Source organism: Heterocephalus glaber, unplaced genomic scaffold (genome assembly GCF_053883595.1).
Source record: "Heterocephalus glaber isolate CG9 unplaced genomic scaffold, H.glaber_assembly_v1.0 deba00001497, whole genome shotgun sequence".
NCBI lineage: Eukaryota > Metazoa > Chordata > Mammalia > Rodentia > Bathyergidae > Heterocephalus > Heterocephalus glaber.
Window position 1 is genome coordinate 8,451,374 of NW_028258320.1, and position 10,399 is coordinate 8,461,772.

Consider the following 10,399-nt stretch of genomic DNA (forward strand, 5'->3'; position numbering starts at 1 on the left):
TTGCAATGCATCACTGGGTTACTATTTGGGATGACTCTGTCTCAAAAAAAAAACAAACAATTAAAAACCACATGAGGTTATAATTTCACACTTCTGGAGATAAGCAGTCTGAAATAAATCTCACTGGTCTGCGAATGAGCTGTGGCAGGACTTGGGTCCTCTTTGGAGGCTTGGGAAAGCTTCTGTCTCCTTGGCTTCCAGGTTCCTCCTTGAGGTCACAGCCTCTTCCTCCACTTTTTTTTTTTTTTGTACTAAATTCTTTTATTGGTACATTGTAGGTATACAACACAATTACATTTCTCATTGGGAATTGTGCCTTTACATAATGGTCTTGGTTCTTATTTTTTCCCCATTCCTAGCCCTCCCTTCACCCCCTCTACCCTTCCCTATTTACAAAGACTTTATTTCCATTTTTTCCACTTCTCAGCATTTTTCCTTTCCCTTGTTTCCTTTCCCCTGCCCCTCCCTCTACCCCTACCCCTTTGGACCTTTTCTTCGTATTTTACATTATCGATTATTCATTCTAATCATTGGTACATTTTAGGTATACAATATGACATTCATCTTTGGAAATTTGCACCTTTACATAGTCTCTCTTGGTTCTTATTTTTCACCCTTGCCCAGCCCTCCCTTCAACCCCTCCAGTCCTCCCTATTTACAAAGATTTTGTTCCATTTTTCCATTTTCTCATATTAATCCCATTCCCTTCTATCCTTTCCCTTAGCCCTCCCACTTCCTTCCCCTTTGCCCCTTTTCTTCCTATTTCACATTACCTGTTATACATTTAGTCCTAATTTACACTTTCAGTTTCTCACACCAGAGAAACTATTCGGTATTTACACATTTGTGTCCTATTTATTTCACTTAAGAGTATCACCTCAATGTGCATCCACTTAGCTATAAATGTCTCTAATTTCTCATTTTTTATGGCTGAGTAGTACTCCATTTTATAAAAAAAACACATTTTCTTTATCCAGTCTCCAGTTGATGGGCATTTGGGGTGTTTCCAAGTTTTAGCTGTTACAAACTGCGCTGCTATGAACATGGGTGCACATATATCACTGTGATATGATTCTTTTAATTCTCTGGGGAAAATCCCCAGCCAGTGGAATAGCGGGGTCAAATGGGACTTCCAGTCCTAGTTCTCTGAGGTATCTCCATACTGATTTCCACAGTGGTTGCACCAGTCTACACTCCCACCAGCAGTGGAGCAGGGTTCCTCTTTCCCTACAGCCCCTCCAGCATTTGTTATTGGTTGATTTCATGAGAGCAGCCATTCTTTCTGGAGTGAAGTGGAATCTCAGCGTTGTTTTCATTTGCATCTCTTGAATGACCAGTGATGTTGAACATTTTTTCATGTATTTATTTGCTATTTCTACTTCTTTATCTGAGAAATGTCTGTTCATTTCAGCTGCCCATTTTTCGATTGGGTCTTTAAATTTGGGAGGTCTGATCTTTTTAAGTTCTTTATAGATTCGAGATAGTAGACCTTTGTCTGAGGGAGAGCAGGTGAAGATTTTTTCCCACACTGTGGATTGTCTCTTCACACTGCTGGTGGTTTCTCTTGCTGTGCAGAAGCTTTTTAATAAGAAGAGATTCCACTTGTTGATTGTTTGTGCTAGTTCACGGGCAACTGAGGTTTTGTTCATAAAATCTTTTCCTACACCGATGTCTTCAAGGGTTCTACCTAACCTCTGTTCCAACTGGTTCAGAGTTTCTATTTGAATATTTAGATCTTTAATCCATTTTGATTTTAGTTTAGTGCATGGTGAGAGATACAGGTCTAGTTTTAATCTTTGGCAAGTTGAAGCCCAATTTTTCCAGCACCATTTATTAAAGAGGCTATCTTTCCTCCAGTGAGGGTGTTTGGCTCCTTTATTGAAGATGAGATGGCTGAGTGTGTCTGGCATTGTTTCTGCATCTTCTAATCTGTTCCACTGGTCCTCAAATCTGTTTCTTTGCCAGTACCATGCTGTTTTTATCACAGTAGCTTTGTAGTATAGTTGCAGGTTGGGGATGATTGTGATACCCCCTGCCATGTCTCTGTTACCTAGAATTGCTTTTGCTATTCTGGGTCTCTTCTTGTTCCAAATGAATTTTTGGATTGTTTTCTCAAGGTCTATGAAGTATGCTGCTGGGATCTCAATTGGAATTGCATTAAATCTATATAGCAGTTTTGGAAGTACGGCCATTTTCACTATATTAATCCTTCCTACCCAGGAGCAGGGGATGTCTGTCCATTTTCTGATATCATCTTCAATCTCTCTTTTCAGAGTGCCATAGTTTTCAGAGAAGAGGTCTTTGATTTCTTTTGTTAGGATGATTCCTAGGTATTTCAGTTTTTCCTCCACTTTGAAGCCAGCAGTGGCCAGGTGAGTCTTTCCCATGCTGTCATCCTAAAACCCAGGGCAAACTTGAAGAAACTCTCAGCTTCACAGGCTTCTGGTTATTGGCTTTCAGGACCATTTTAGAAGTCACGTAACTAAACAATCAATTGGACTCTTGGCTTTGCTGTGTAGAAAACAATGGTGATGATTGTTCAGGCTGCTTTTCAAGGTAATTCTATTTTAAGATCAACTGATTTACAACATAATTCCACTTCCCTGCTGCTGTGTAACACAACCTATTCACAGAGCCCAGGGATTAGGGCCATAGGGTCTGTAGGAGGCATTTCTCTGCTTTCCACACCCTCCAGTCTTCTACGACTGCCTTCCAGTGGCCAAACTTGGCTGGAAGCCATCTCTCTGGGTGGGGGACCATCTGCAGGGCCAGAGATCCCTCCTTGCCCCATCCTACATGCACCCAGGGTGAAAGGGAATGGGCACTAAGGAAATGTCTAAGAGCAAACGTGTGCTTGGAAATATTGTTAGCAACCTTAGAATACAGCATTTCTAGAAATCAGGAAGAAAATGATAATAAAATGACAAAAGTAGCTAAGGAGAAGGGCTCTCAGTCTAGCGATATATATATATATACACACACACACATAGTCACTACATACACATAAAGATTCTCAACCTCCTTAATATCAATTAACAATGACGTATGATTTACCTCTTGCTCTATAGACTAAATCCAAAAGATTGCTAATATCTAGTTTGTTTGTTTGTTTTTGGTACCGGGATGGAACTTGGGACCTTGCACTTTTGAAGCTAATATCTAGTTTTTAAGAACAATACAAATGGTTGCGAAAGAGTAATCAGTGTAGTCTTTTTGGAAGGAACTTGACAAAATCTAATCAAAATGTGAATATACGGCTTTTGATTTAGTAATTTGATTTTTATAAAAAAATCTCAATGACAAGTGTAGAAAAGTATATATACAAAGGTGTTCACCAAAGCAGTGTTTATGATACCAAAGATTAAAACAATCAGGTAATATCTCACTTGTCTATTTACATAGGATTGTTTATGGTCCAGTAAAGAAATGGAATGTAACATGTGAAAGAATAGCTGGATAGGGAAAGAGAACACACTGGTGTGGAAATATGCCTGTTCTTTGGCAGAAAGGTGAGTTCCAGAGCAGTATGTATAGTATAATGAGACTATTTACCTGCTGGAACAGGAATTAAAAAAAACTAGTAAATGTAAACCAAATTGTTATGGTGGTCATTCTGAGATGTGACATTATTTGGAAATTTGATCTTTTGTTTTATGTATTTCCATAGTATTTAACTTTTATGTATATGTGCAGTGCTAGGGATTGAACCTAGGGCCTTTGCACTGAGCTATATCCCCAGCTTCTTTCAAAAAACATGGGCCAGGGATTTAGCTTGATGGTGCCCTGCTTGGCAAGCACAAGGTCCTGAGTTCAATCCCTGGTACTGCAAACAAAGCAAAACAAAACAAAAAACAAAAACAAAAAAACATATTCTTTATTGTGAGACAGAGTTTTGCTAAGTCACTCAATTACCTAGCCTGGGCTCGACTCGTGATCCTACTGCCTCAGCCTTCCAGAGTGTTGAGATTATAGGTGTGTGTCACCACATCTGGCTTGTAGTGTTCAAATTTTGTTCAACAAGCACCTTTTACAGTATTAAAAGAAGAGCAGAAAACTATCAGCACTATGGCTGGGGATGTAGCTCAGTGTAGGGCTTATTCCTGGCACACATAAGGGCCTAGATTTGATCTGTAGCACTGAAAAAATAGGTAAATAGATGAATAGATAGATGGATGTCGTGGATGTGAATTGTGATTAATGTATGGGTTTACCAGCAGCCCAAGCTTTTACTCAGACAGGATAAACTTGATTTGAATTTATTACTTCATCAAAAAATTCACCCCGAGTTATGGTTAAAATGTCCTTTCCCTGGGTGGGGATGTAGCACAGTGGTACAGCACTTAAGTAGTGTACGCAAAACCAGCACTACAAACAAAACAAAAAACTCAAAAAAAACCCCTCCCCCCAAATGAATGAATGAATGACAATTCATTTAGGGTAATTTTCCCCCTTGAGACTCTAGCTGACTGGCATTTGTCTCTCGCTAAATTTAAGTCAGAATTCTTCTTTCTCAAGGTTCTCACCCCACAGTGAAACTGTCCCCTTATGGTTTCAGTTCTTGTCTCTGTAGACCATTTGCCATGAATCTCCTTTCCCTTTCATTTTATTTTTTTATTATTTTTTTTCTCATTACCGGGGATCAAACTCAGGACCTTGCACTTGTGAGGCAGGCAGGGTGCCACTGAGCTAAATCCCTGGCCCTTCCCTTTCATTTTAGTTTCCGAAATACCCCACACAGACCCATTGGCAACATTTGCACCTGGGGAGGAGAGGAGATCAGGATGTGAGTTTGTGGTGGAGATGAAAGCTGTCTGCCATCTCTCTTAGCATAATATCATTTCCCTGCTGATCTTTGAACAGATCTCTAACTAATGGTGTCTTCAATCGCTAGGGTCCCAAGACATTCTGCATACCCCTCAACCCTGGGTTCTTGTTTCGTACCTGCATTTAGTTAGGTTCAGCTGCACATGGGTAGGGGCTGGTTTCCCAGCCTCAAGTCATGCCTGACATGTTTCCAGACACCCCTATCTGGATTTCCTCATTCCCAGTGAGCCTTCAGGGCTGAGAGGTAAGGTGTGAAGAATGCGGTGGATCAATGGGGAAGGAGAACTGCAAGTGAGTGTGAACACAAGCCTGAGTCTGTGTGCAGAGACAGGGTGGATGGGCCGCCCGCACCCACCAGCAGGGGCTGTTCAGATGTGGTTCTTGGGTAGGTAGGGCTGGCTGGCCACTCTCCATGCTGTCGGCACTGAGCTCCTACGCCTTCCCACCCATAGTGTTCAAAAGAGCTTACAACCGTGTAATGAATAGAACATGTCTATTCTGCACACTTCAACTTTTTGAAGTAGTGCTTCTTTTTCTTATCCACATTTTTTTATTAGTGCATATTGATTATACAGTGGTACCTCAATGCACAAACTCAATTCTCTGTACGATTCTGGTTGCAAACTAAACTGATGAGAACCAAATCAAATTTTCCCATAAGGTCAATATTTTTTTTTTTTTTGGTACGGGGGCTTGAACTCGGGTCCTTGAGCTCGCTAGGCAGGCAGCGAAACCACTGAGCTAAATCCCCGGCCCCCATAAAGTCAATCTTTAACCTAACCTTTGAATTTGAATTGGTTCTCGTCTAGTCCAGTTCCAACCGGAATGGTAGAATCAAACTGAGATACCACTGTTCAGATAAATGGGTTTCATTTTGGCAGATTTGTACCCACACATAATTTTTTTTTTTTTTTTTGGTACCAGGGATGGAACTTGGGACCTTGCACTTGAGAGGCAGGTGGCAGAACCACTGAGCGAAATCCCTGGCCCATAATGTATTTTGATCATTTCCCCTCCATCAGCCCCCTGCTCTGGCCTCCTCCCATTTTCACGTTGGATTTCATATGTATAGGGTATTTTGGTCATATTCATTCCCCCATTACCCTTACACTCCTCACTCCAGCATAATACTTTTAATAGAATTCAATTATGTAGAAATTAACTTAAGATTATGACTTGATAGTTTAATAGGGACTGTCTCCACTAAAAAAGACAACGAAACACTCAATTAAACATAAGTCTTGAACAATTATCTCCAACAAGAATCTGCTACAGATTTGAGCATCATTTATTTAAAAGTAGAATCTTTTCTAACCATTTTCACCTAGATTTTTTTCATCTGGGAGACCCAGAGAAGTAATTTTGCATTCTTTGTACTCTTACATTTAATGTATACTTAGGGAAGGTGGCACTTTCCGGGGCTCAAACCCAAGTCCGGGTGCACTGTTGGCAATGGTCTACCACTGAGCTACTGAGAGCCTCCTGTGTGCCAGGCTGGCATGAAGGTAGGGTTGAGAGGGACAGTCCCGACCTTCAGGACCTTCACCCGCATAACAGGAAATGAAAGTTGTATGAAAATGTGCAGCTATTGTACAAAAGGAAATACACCAAATACGCGAGCAGAGATATAAGCACAAGTTTGATGTGGATGGAGAGAGAGATCCCACTCAGGAGAGGAGTCATGTAGGAAAAGAAGCCTGGATGATTTACCTTGTCCCCCTTTTAGATCCTGCACTTCCCAAGGGCAGGAACAGTGTCTCCTTGATGGCCTTCTCCTCTGCTCTGTGCCGGCCCCAGGCACAGCGCCTGTTGGAGAGAAGGACTTCTTCAGTGACGAAAGGAGGGATATAAAGCAGTCCCAGGTCTCTAGTCTGTGGCAGGCCAAGTCCTGCGGGACACTTACAACAAACCACAAGAGGGGATGCCCCCGCCTCTCCACCTCCCCTTCTCTCTCCTCCTCATCAAGCAAAGGAAGAAATTCCCCTTCAAGGAGCAAACTGACCTGCAGAGGCTGGTGTGCCCGCTCCGGAATGAGACCTGAATCCTAAATCTGTGATCTTGAACGAGTTAAGTGGGCCCCTCAGCTTCCTTCCTTTCCTTCTTTAACACTGTGGCTGCTCCTTACAGCTTTGTAATGACAGCTGGGTCCCCGAGGTTACAAAGTATTTAAGACAAAATGGTCAGATGGTGTTATCTGATTTCAATGTTGCTAATGTGGTCAAACTTAAAGCAGCGTTACCCACACCACCAGATACCTTAGGAGCTCTCTGAGATTGCTGCTGCTGATGTGCTGTGGACAGCTTGGCTATTTCATTCTTGTTTCGTTCTTTGAGAGTGGCGAGCGAGCGAGAGGGTTAGAAGATCAAAGAGGCTACCATGTGCGGATTACTGAACCAGGCAAACTGGATTGGCCACCTACAGATTTAAGAGAGATAGCCTACAAAATAGAGAAAAAGATGGGGAGGGGAGACAAGAAGGAGGTTGGGGGGACCACCTGAAGAATGAAGATGGGGAAAGGTGGCTAAGTGTAAAATTGCCAGCCCAAATCAGAGACATACATTGATGGGTTGTACTGGGCACTGAACCCAGAGCTTTGGCTCTGAGTTACATCCCCACTCCCTTTTTACTTTTATTTTGAAACAGAAGTCTCACTAAGTCCCTAAGTGGCCTAGCTGGGTTCAAACTTGAAATCCTCCCTCCTCAGCCTCCCAGAGCGCTAGGATGACAGACCTGAGCCACCACACTTAGCTCAGAAACAGAACTTTTGACGTGGGAAAGAGGACACGGGGAATAGGATATGATCTACATCAAGGAAGCAACTCTGTAAAGAAGGTAGGCAGAGTGTGCAGGGGCCATTTACAACGACCCAGTTTCTCCAATTATAAAGTGAAGATGTTGGTAGAAGCCTCAGGGTAAGGAGGCTGGAGTGCCTGAGGTTCCTTGGAAGCAGCCCTTATCAAAGAGATCAGAGAGATCTCAGGAAAAGCAGCTGCTGGCGGAGGAGGTGCGGCTGGCCGACCTGGAGGCTGGGAGGGACTGAGGGACCACCTTCAGGGCTAGTTTGGTGCGGGAGTCGTCAGACGCAGCGGGCTGGAATGTGAGCTCTCAGAAGAAGCAGGGACGAATGTTGTGGGTTATTTTTTAGCTGCTTCTGCTTCTGCAGGCAAAATAACGCCATCCAAACCCCAGCTCAGGAAGGAGGAGGTGATGGGGAGGACAAACAGGCGGTTTGAAAGCTACAGGGTCAGTCTGCTGTAACCCTCGTGTAGTCTGTGCAGTGAGGAAGTGGGGTCTGAAATAAGGTTCCCACTTCTTGTTTCGAAAGCAATTCACAGCCAGGTGGGCAGAGGCAGAGCAATAGAGGAGTGCTTAGTGCCACGTTAGGCCAATGCACATGCGCCCAGGGGTGTGCAGGAGCTGATGGTTGTGGATGGACGGACTCCTCTGCTGAGAGCTCCCTTGGGTTTCTATTCTAAAGAACAATTCCTCTTTTGTTGTTGTTGTTTGTTTGTTTCTTTTTTCAGTACTGGGGATTGAACCTAGGGCCTTCACACTGAGTTACATCCTCAGCCTTTTAAACATTTTTACTTTTGTTTTGAGACTGGGTCTTGTTAGGTCAGTACATTGTCCAGGCTGGGCTCAAACTTGGGCTCTTGCCTCTGCCTCCAGAGTGCTGGGGTTATAAGCATGCAACCCCTTGCCCAGCTCTGGAAATTCATTATATAGTACTATGTATATAATGCAGCTGTCTGATATTTGAAAAATGCAAATGTATTTGTCATTTGGGATTAAAGTATCTGACCCTGGAAAAGGGTCCAGCTTTAATGCTATGGGAGAATGGGAGACTTTCTTGAAAGAGACATCTGTTGAGGAACCCTCTCTTATGCCAGCTCTATGACACTGGCATTTGATTGAAGTGCAAATAACATCATTAAAAAGTTCCCTTCTGTAGGCAAAGCAGTGATGCTTTTGTGCAGGGCCATCGTGTTTTTAATTAAACTCTTAATATGCAAGAAGAAGGAAAAGTGCTTAGAGTGGTTAGATGTCTCAGCACATCCCCAGAATTGCTGGTGGGTTAACAGAATTTTGTCACAATCTGAAGGGTCCGCAGCTTGAATAGGGAGTTTTTCAGTGTTAATGACCTCACAGTACAGGCACTGGGGTTGAGATTATAATGTCCTGCAATTGTTTTCCAAAGAATGATTTTTAAAGCCCAGGTTATACAAGCTTAAGCATACTGTAAATTAGCCAAGCCAAACCAGATAACAAAAACCAAAACAAAATAAAGAAACTGCTCAGGAAACCTAGTACTTTGTAACAAAGAAAGAAACAAAAAAGAATTAGTTGCTTGCAACACTTGCACTAAATAGATATTATACAAATAAGCCAATTTAGCGAACATTTCTTTTTTTAGTAAAGTTTTCCTAGTAAATAGTTTTTACCAGAAGGGAAGAATGTAGGTGATTTTTCAATGTAGATGTCTTCTAATTAATTCCTAAGAAAACTTTAGGGAGAAATGATGGCAGTTCATTTGCACAGATATCCTAATACCCTCTTGGATGTCAGATCTACATGCTGGGGGTGGCTGTGGGGGGAGAAAGCACCTGGGCAGAGGAGTGTTAGCCCATTTGTCCTCGAATAAAAAGAAGTGTGAGGACAGATAGGTGGAATATCTAGGATTCCAGAAACCTAGCAAATCTTCTCCAACAGTATATTTTTTCCTTCAATAAATTCTCCTCTGCCTCTCACCAGCCTCAGTTTCACAAATCTTTTTTTCCTATGTAATTATGTAATTCAGGCTGGCCTTGAACTCTCTATAGAGACCATTCTGGTCTTGAACTCACAGCTATCCTCTTGCCTCAGTGTTCCAAGTGCTGGGATGACAGGTGTGCACCACCACACCCAGCTTCCCAAATTTTAAACAGTCCACTTTTAGCACTTTTGGAGACTGAAGCAGGAAGATGGCAAGTTCAAGTCTTGGCTCAAAATAATTTCAAAAAAGGGCCGGGGACAAATCTCAGTGCAAAGGCTTGGTTTTGGAGACTGTCTCACTATGATGCTCCTGCTCCCCCTACCTCAGACCTCCTAGAAGCTGGGACTACAGGTGCGCGTCACCACACCCGGCTTGGTCTACTTTCTTAGGCATTGCTAGAGCCACATGGATTTCTTATCAGGTTAGGAATAATCTATTTGATGTCCATCTTCACACCCACGACTCCTCCAGGCTGAATAACTTTCTCAAACTGCAATGCAACTCATATTGCCCAGAGTAATTTATTTTCCTTTAAAATCTGAAACATTCAAGGCATTTCCCTCCCTGTTTATTATCTTTGTGTGTTCATGTCTCATCTCCTAGAGTGCAGTCATTAGGATAAGTTGTGCACATCAGCTTTTTATTTTTATTTTTGTTTGGTAGGAGATAATGAACATAAAAATAAATAATCGTAGACTGAAAAGCAGACATGCCCTGTTCCATGATCTCAGCACCACATAGCCCACATCTTGGTCTGGCACGCACATCGGGATTTGTTCTTTTCTCCTTTTTGGACTCTGCTTGTGAGTTTGATAATTCTTG

At 42.4% G+C, this 10,399-nt stretch overlaps 1 long non-coding RNA gene across 1 annotated transcript; it reads right to left on the reverse strand.

Moving 5' to 3' along the window:
• Positions 1-1,874: 1,874 nt before the first annotated feature.
• On the reverse strand, positions 1,875-7,383 carry LOC147825542 (uncharacterized). The gene is made up of 3 exons (XR_015440269.1): positions 6,827-7,383; positions 6,535-6,630; positions 1,875-2,511 (listed from the first exon to the last, which is right to left on the reverse strand). It is a non-coding gene; the product is annotated as an uncharacterized LOC147825542 (long non-coding RNA).
• Between the last annotated feature and the right edge of the window lie 3,016 nt (positions 7,384-10,399).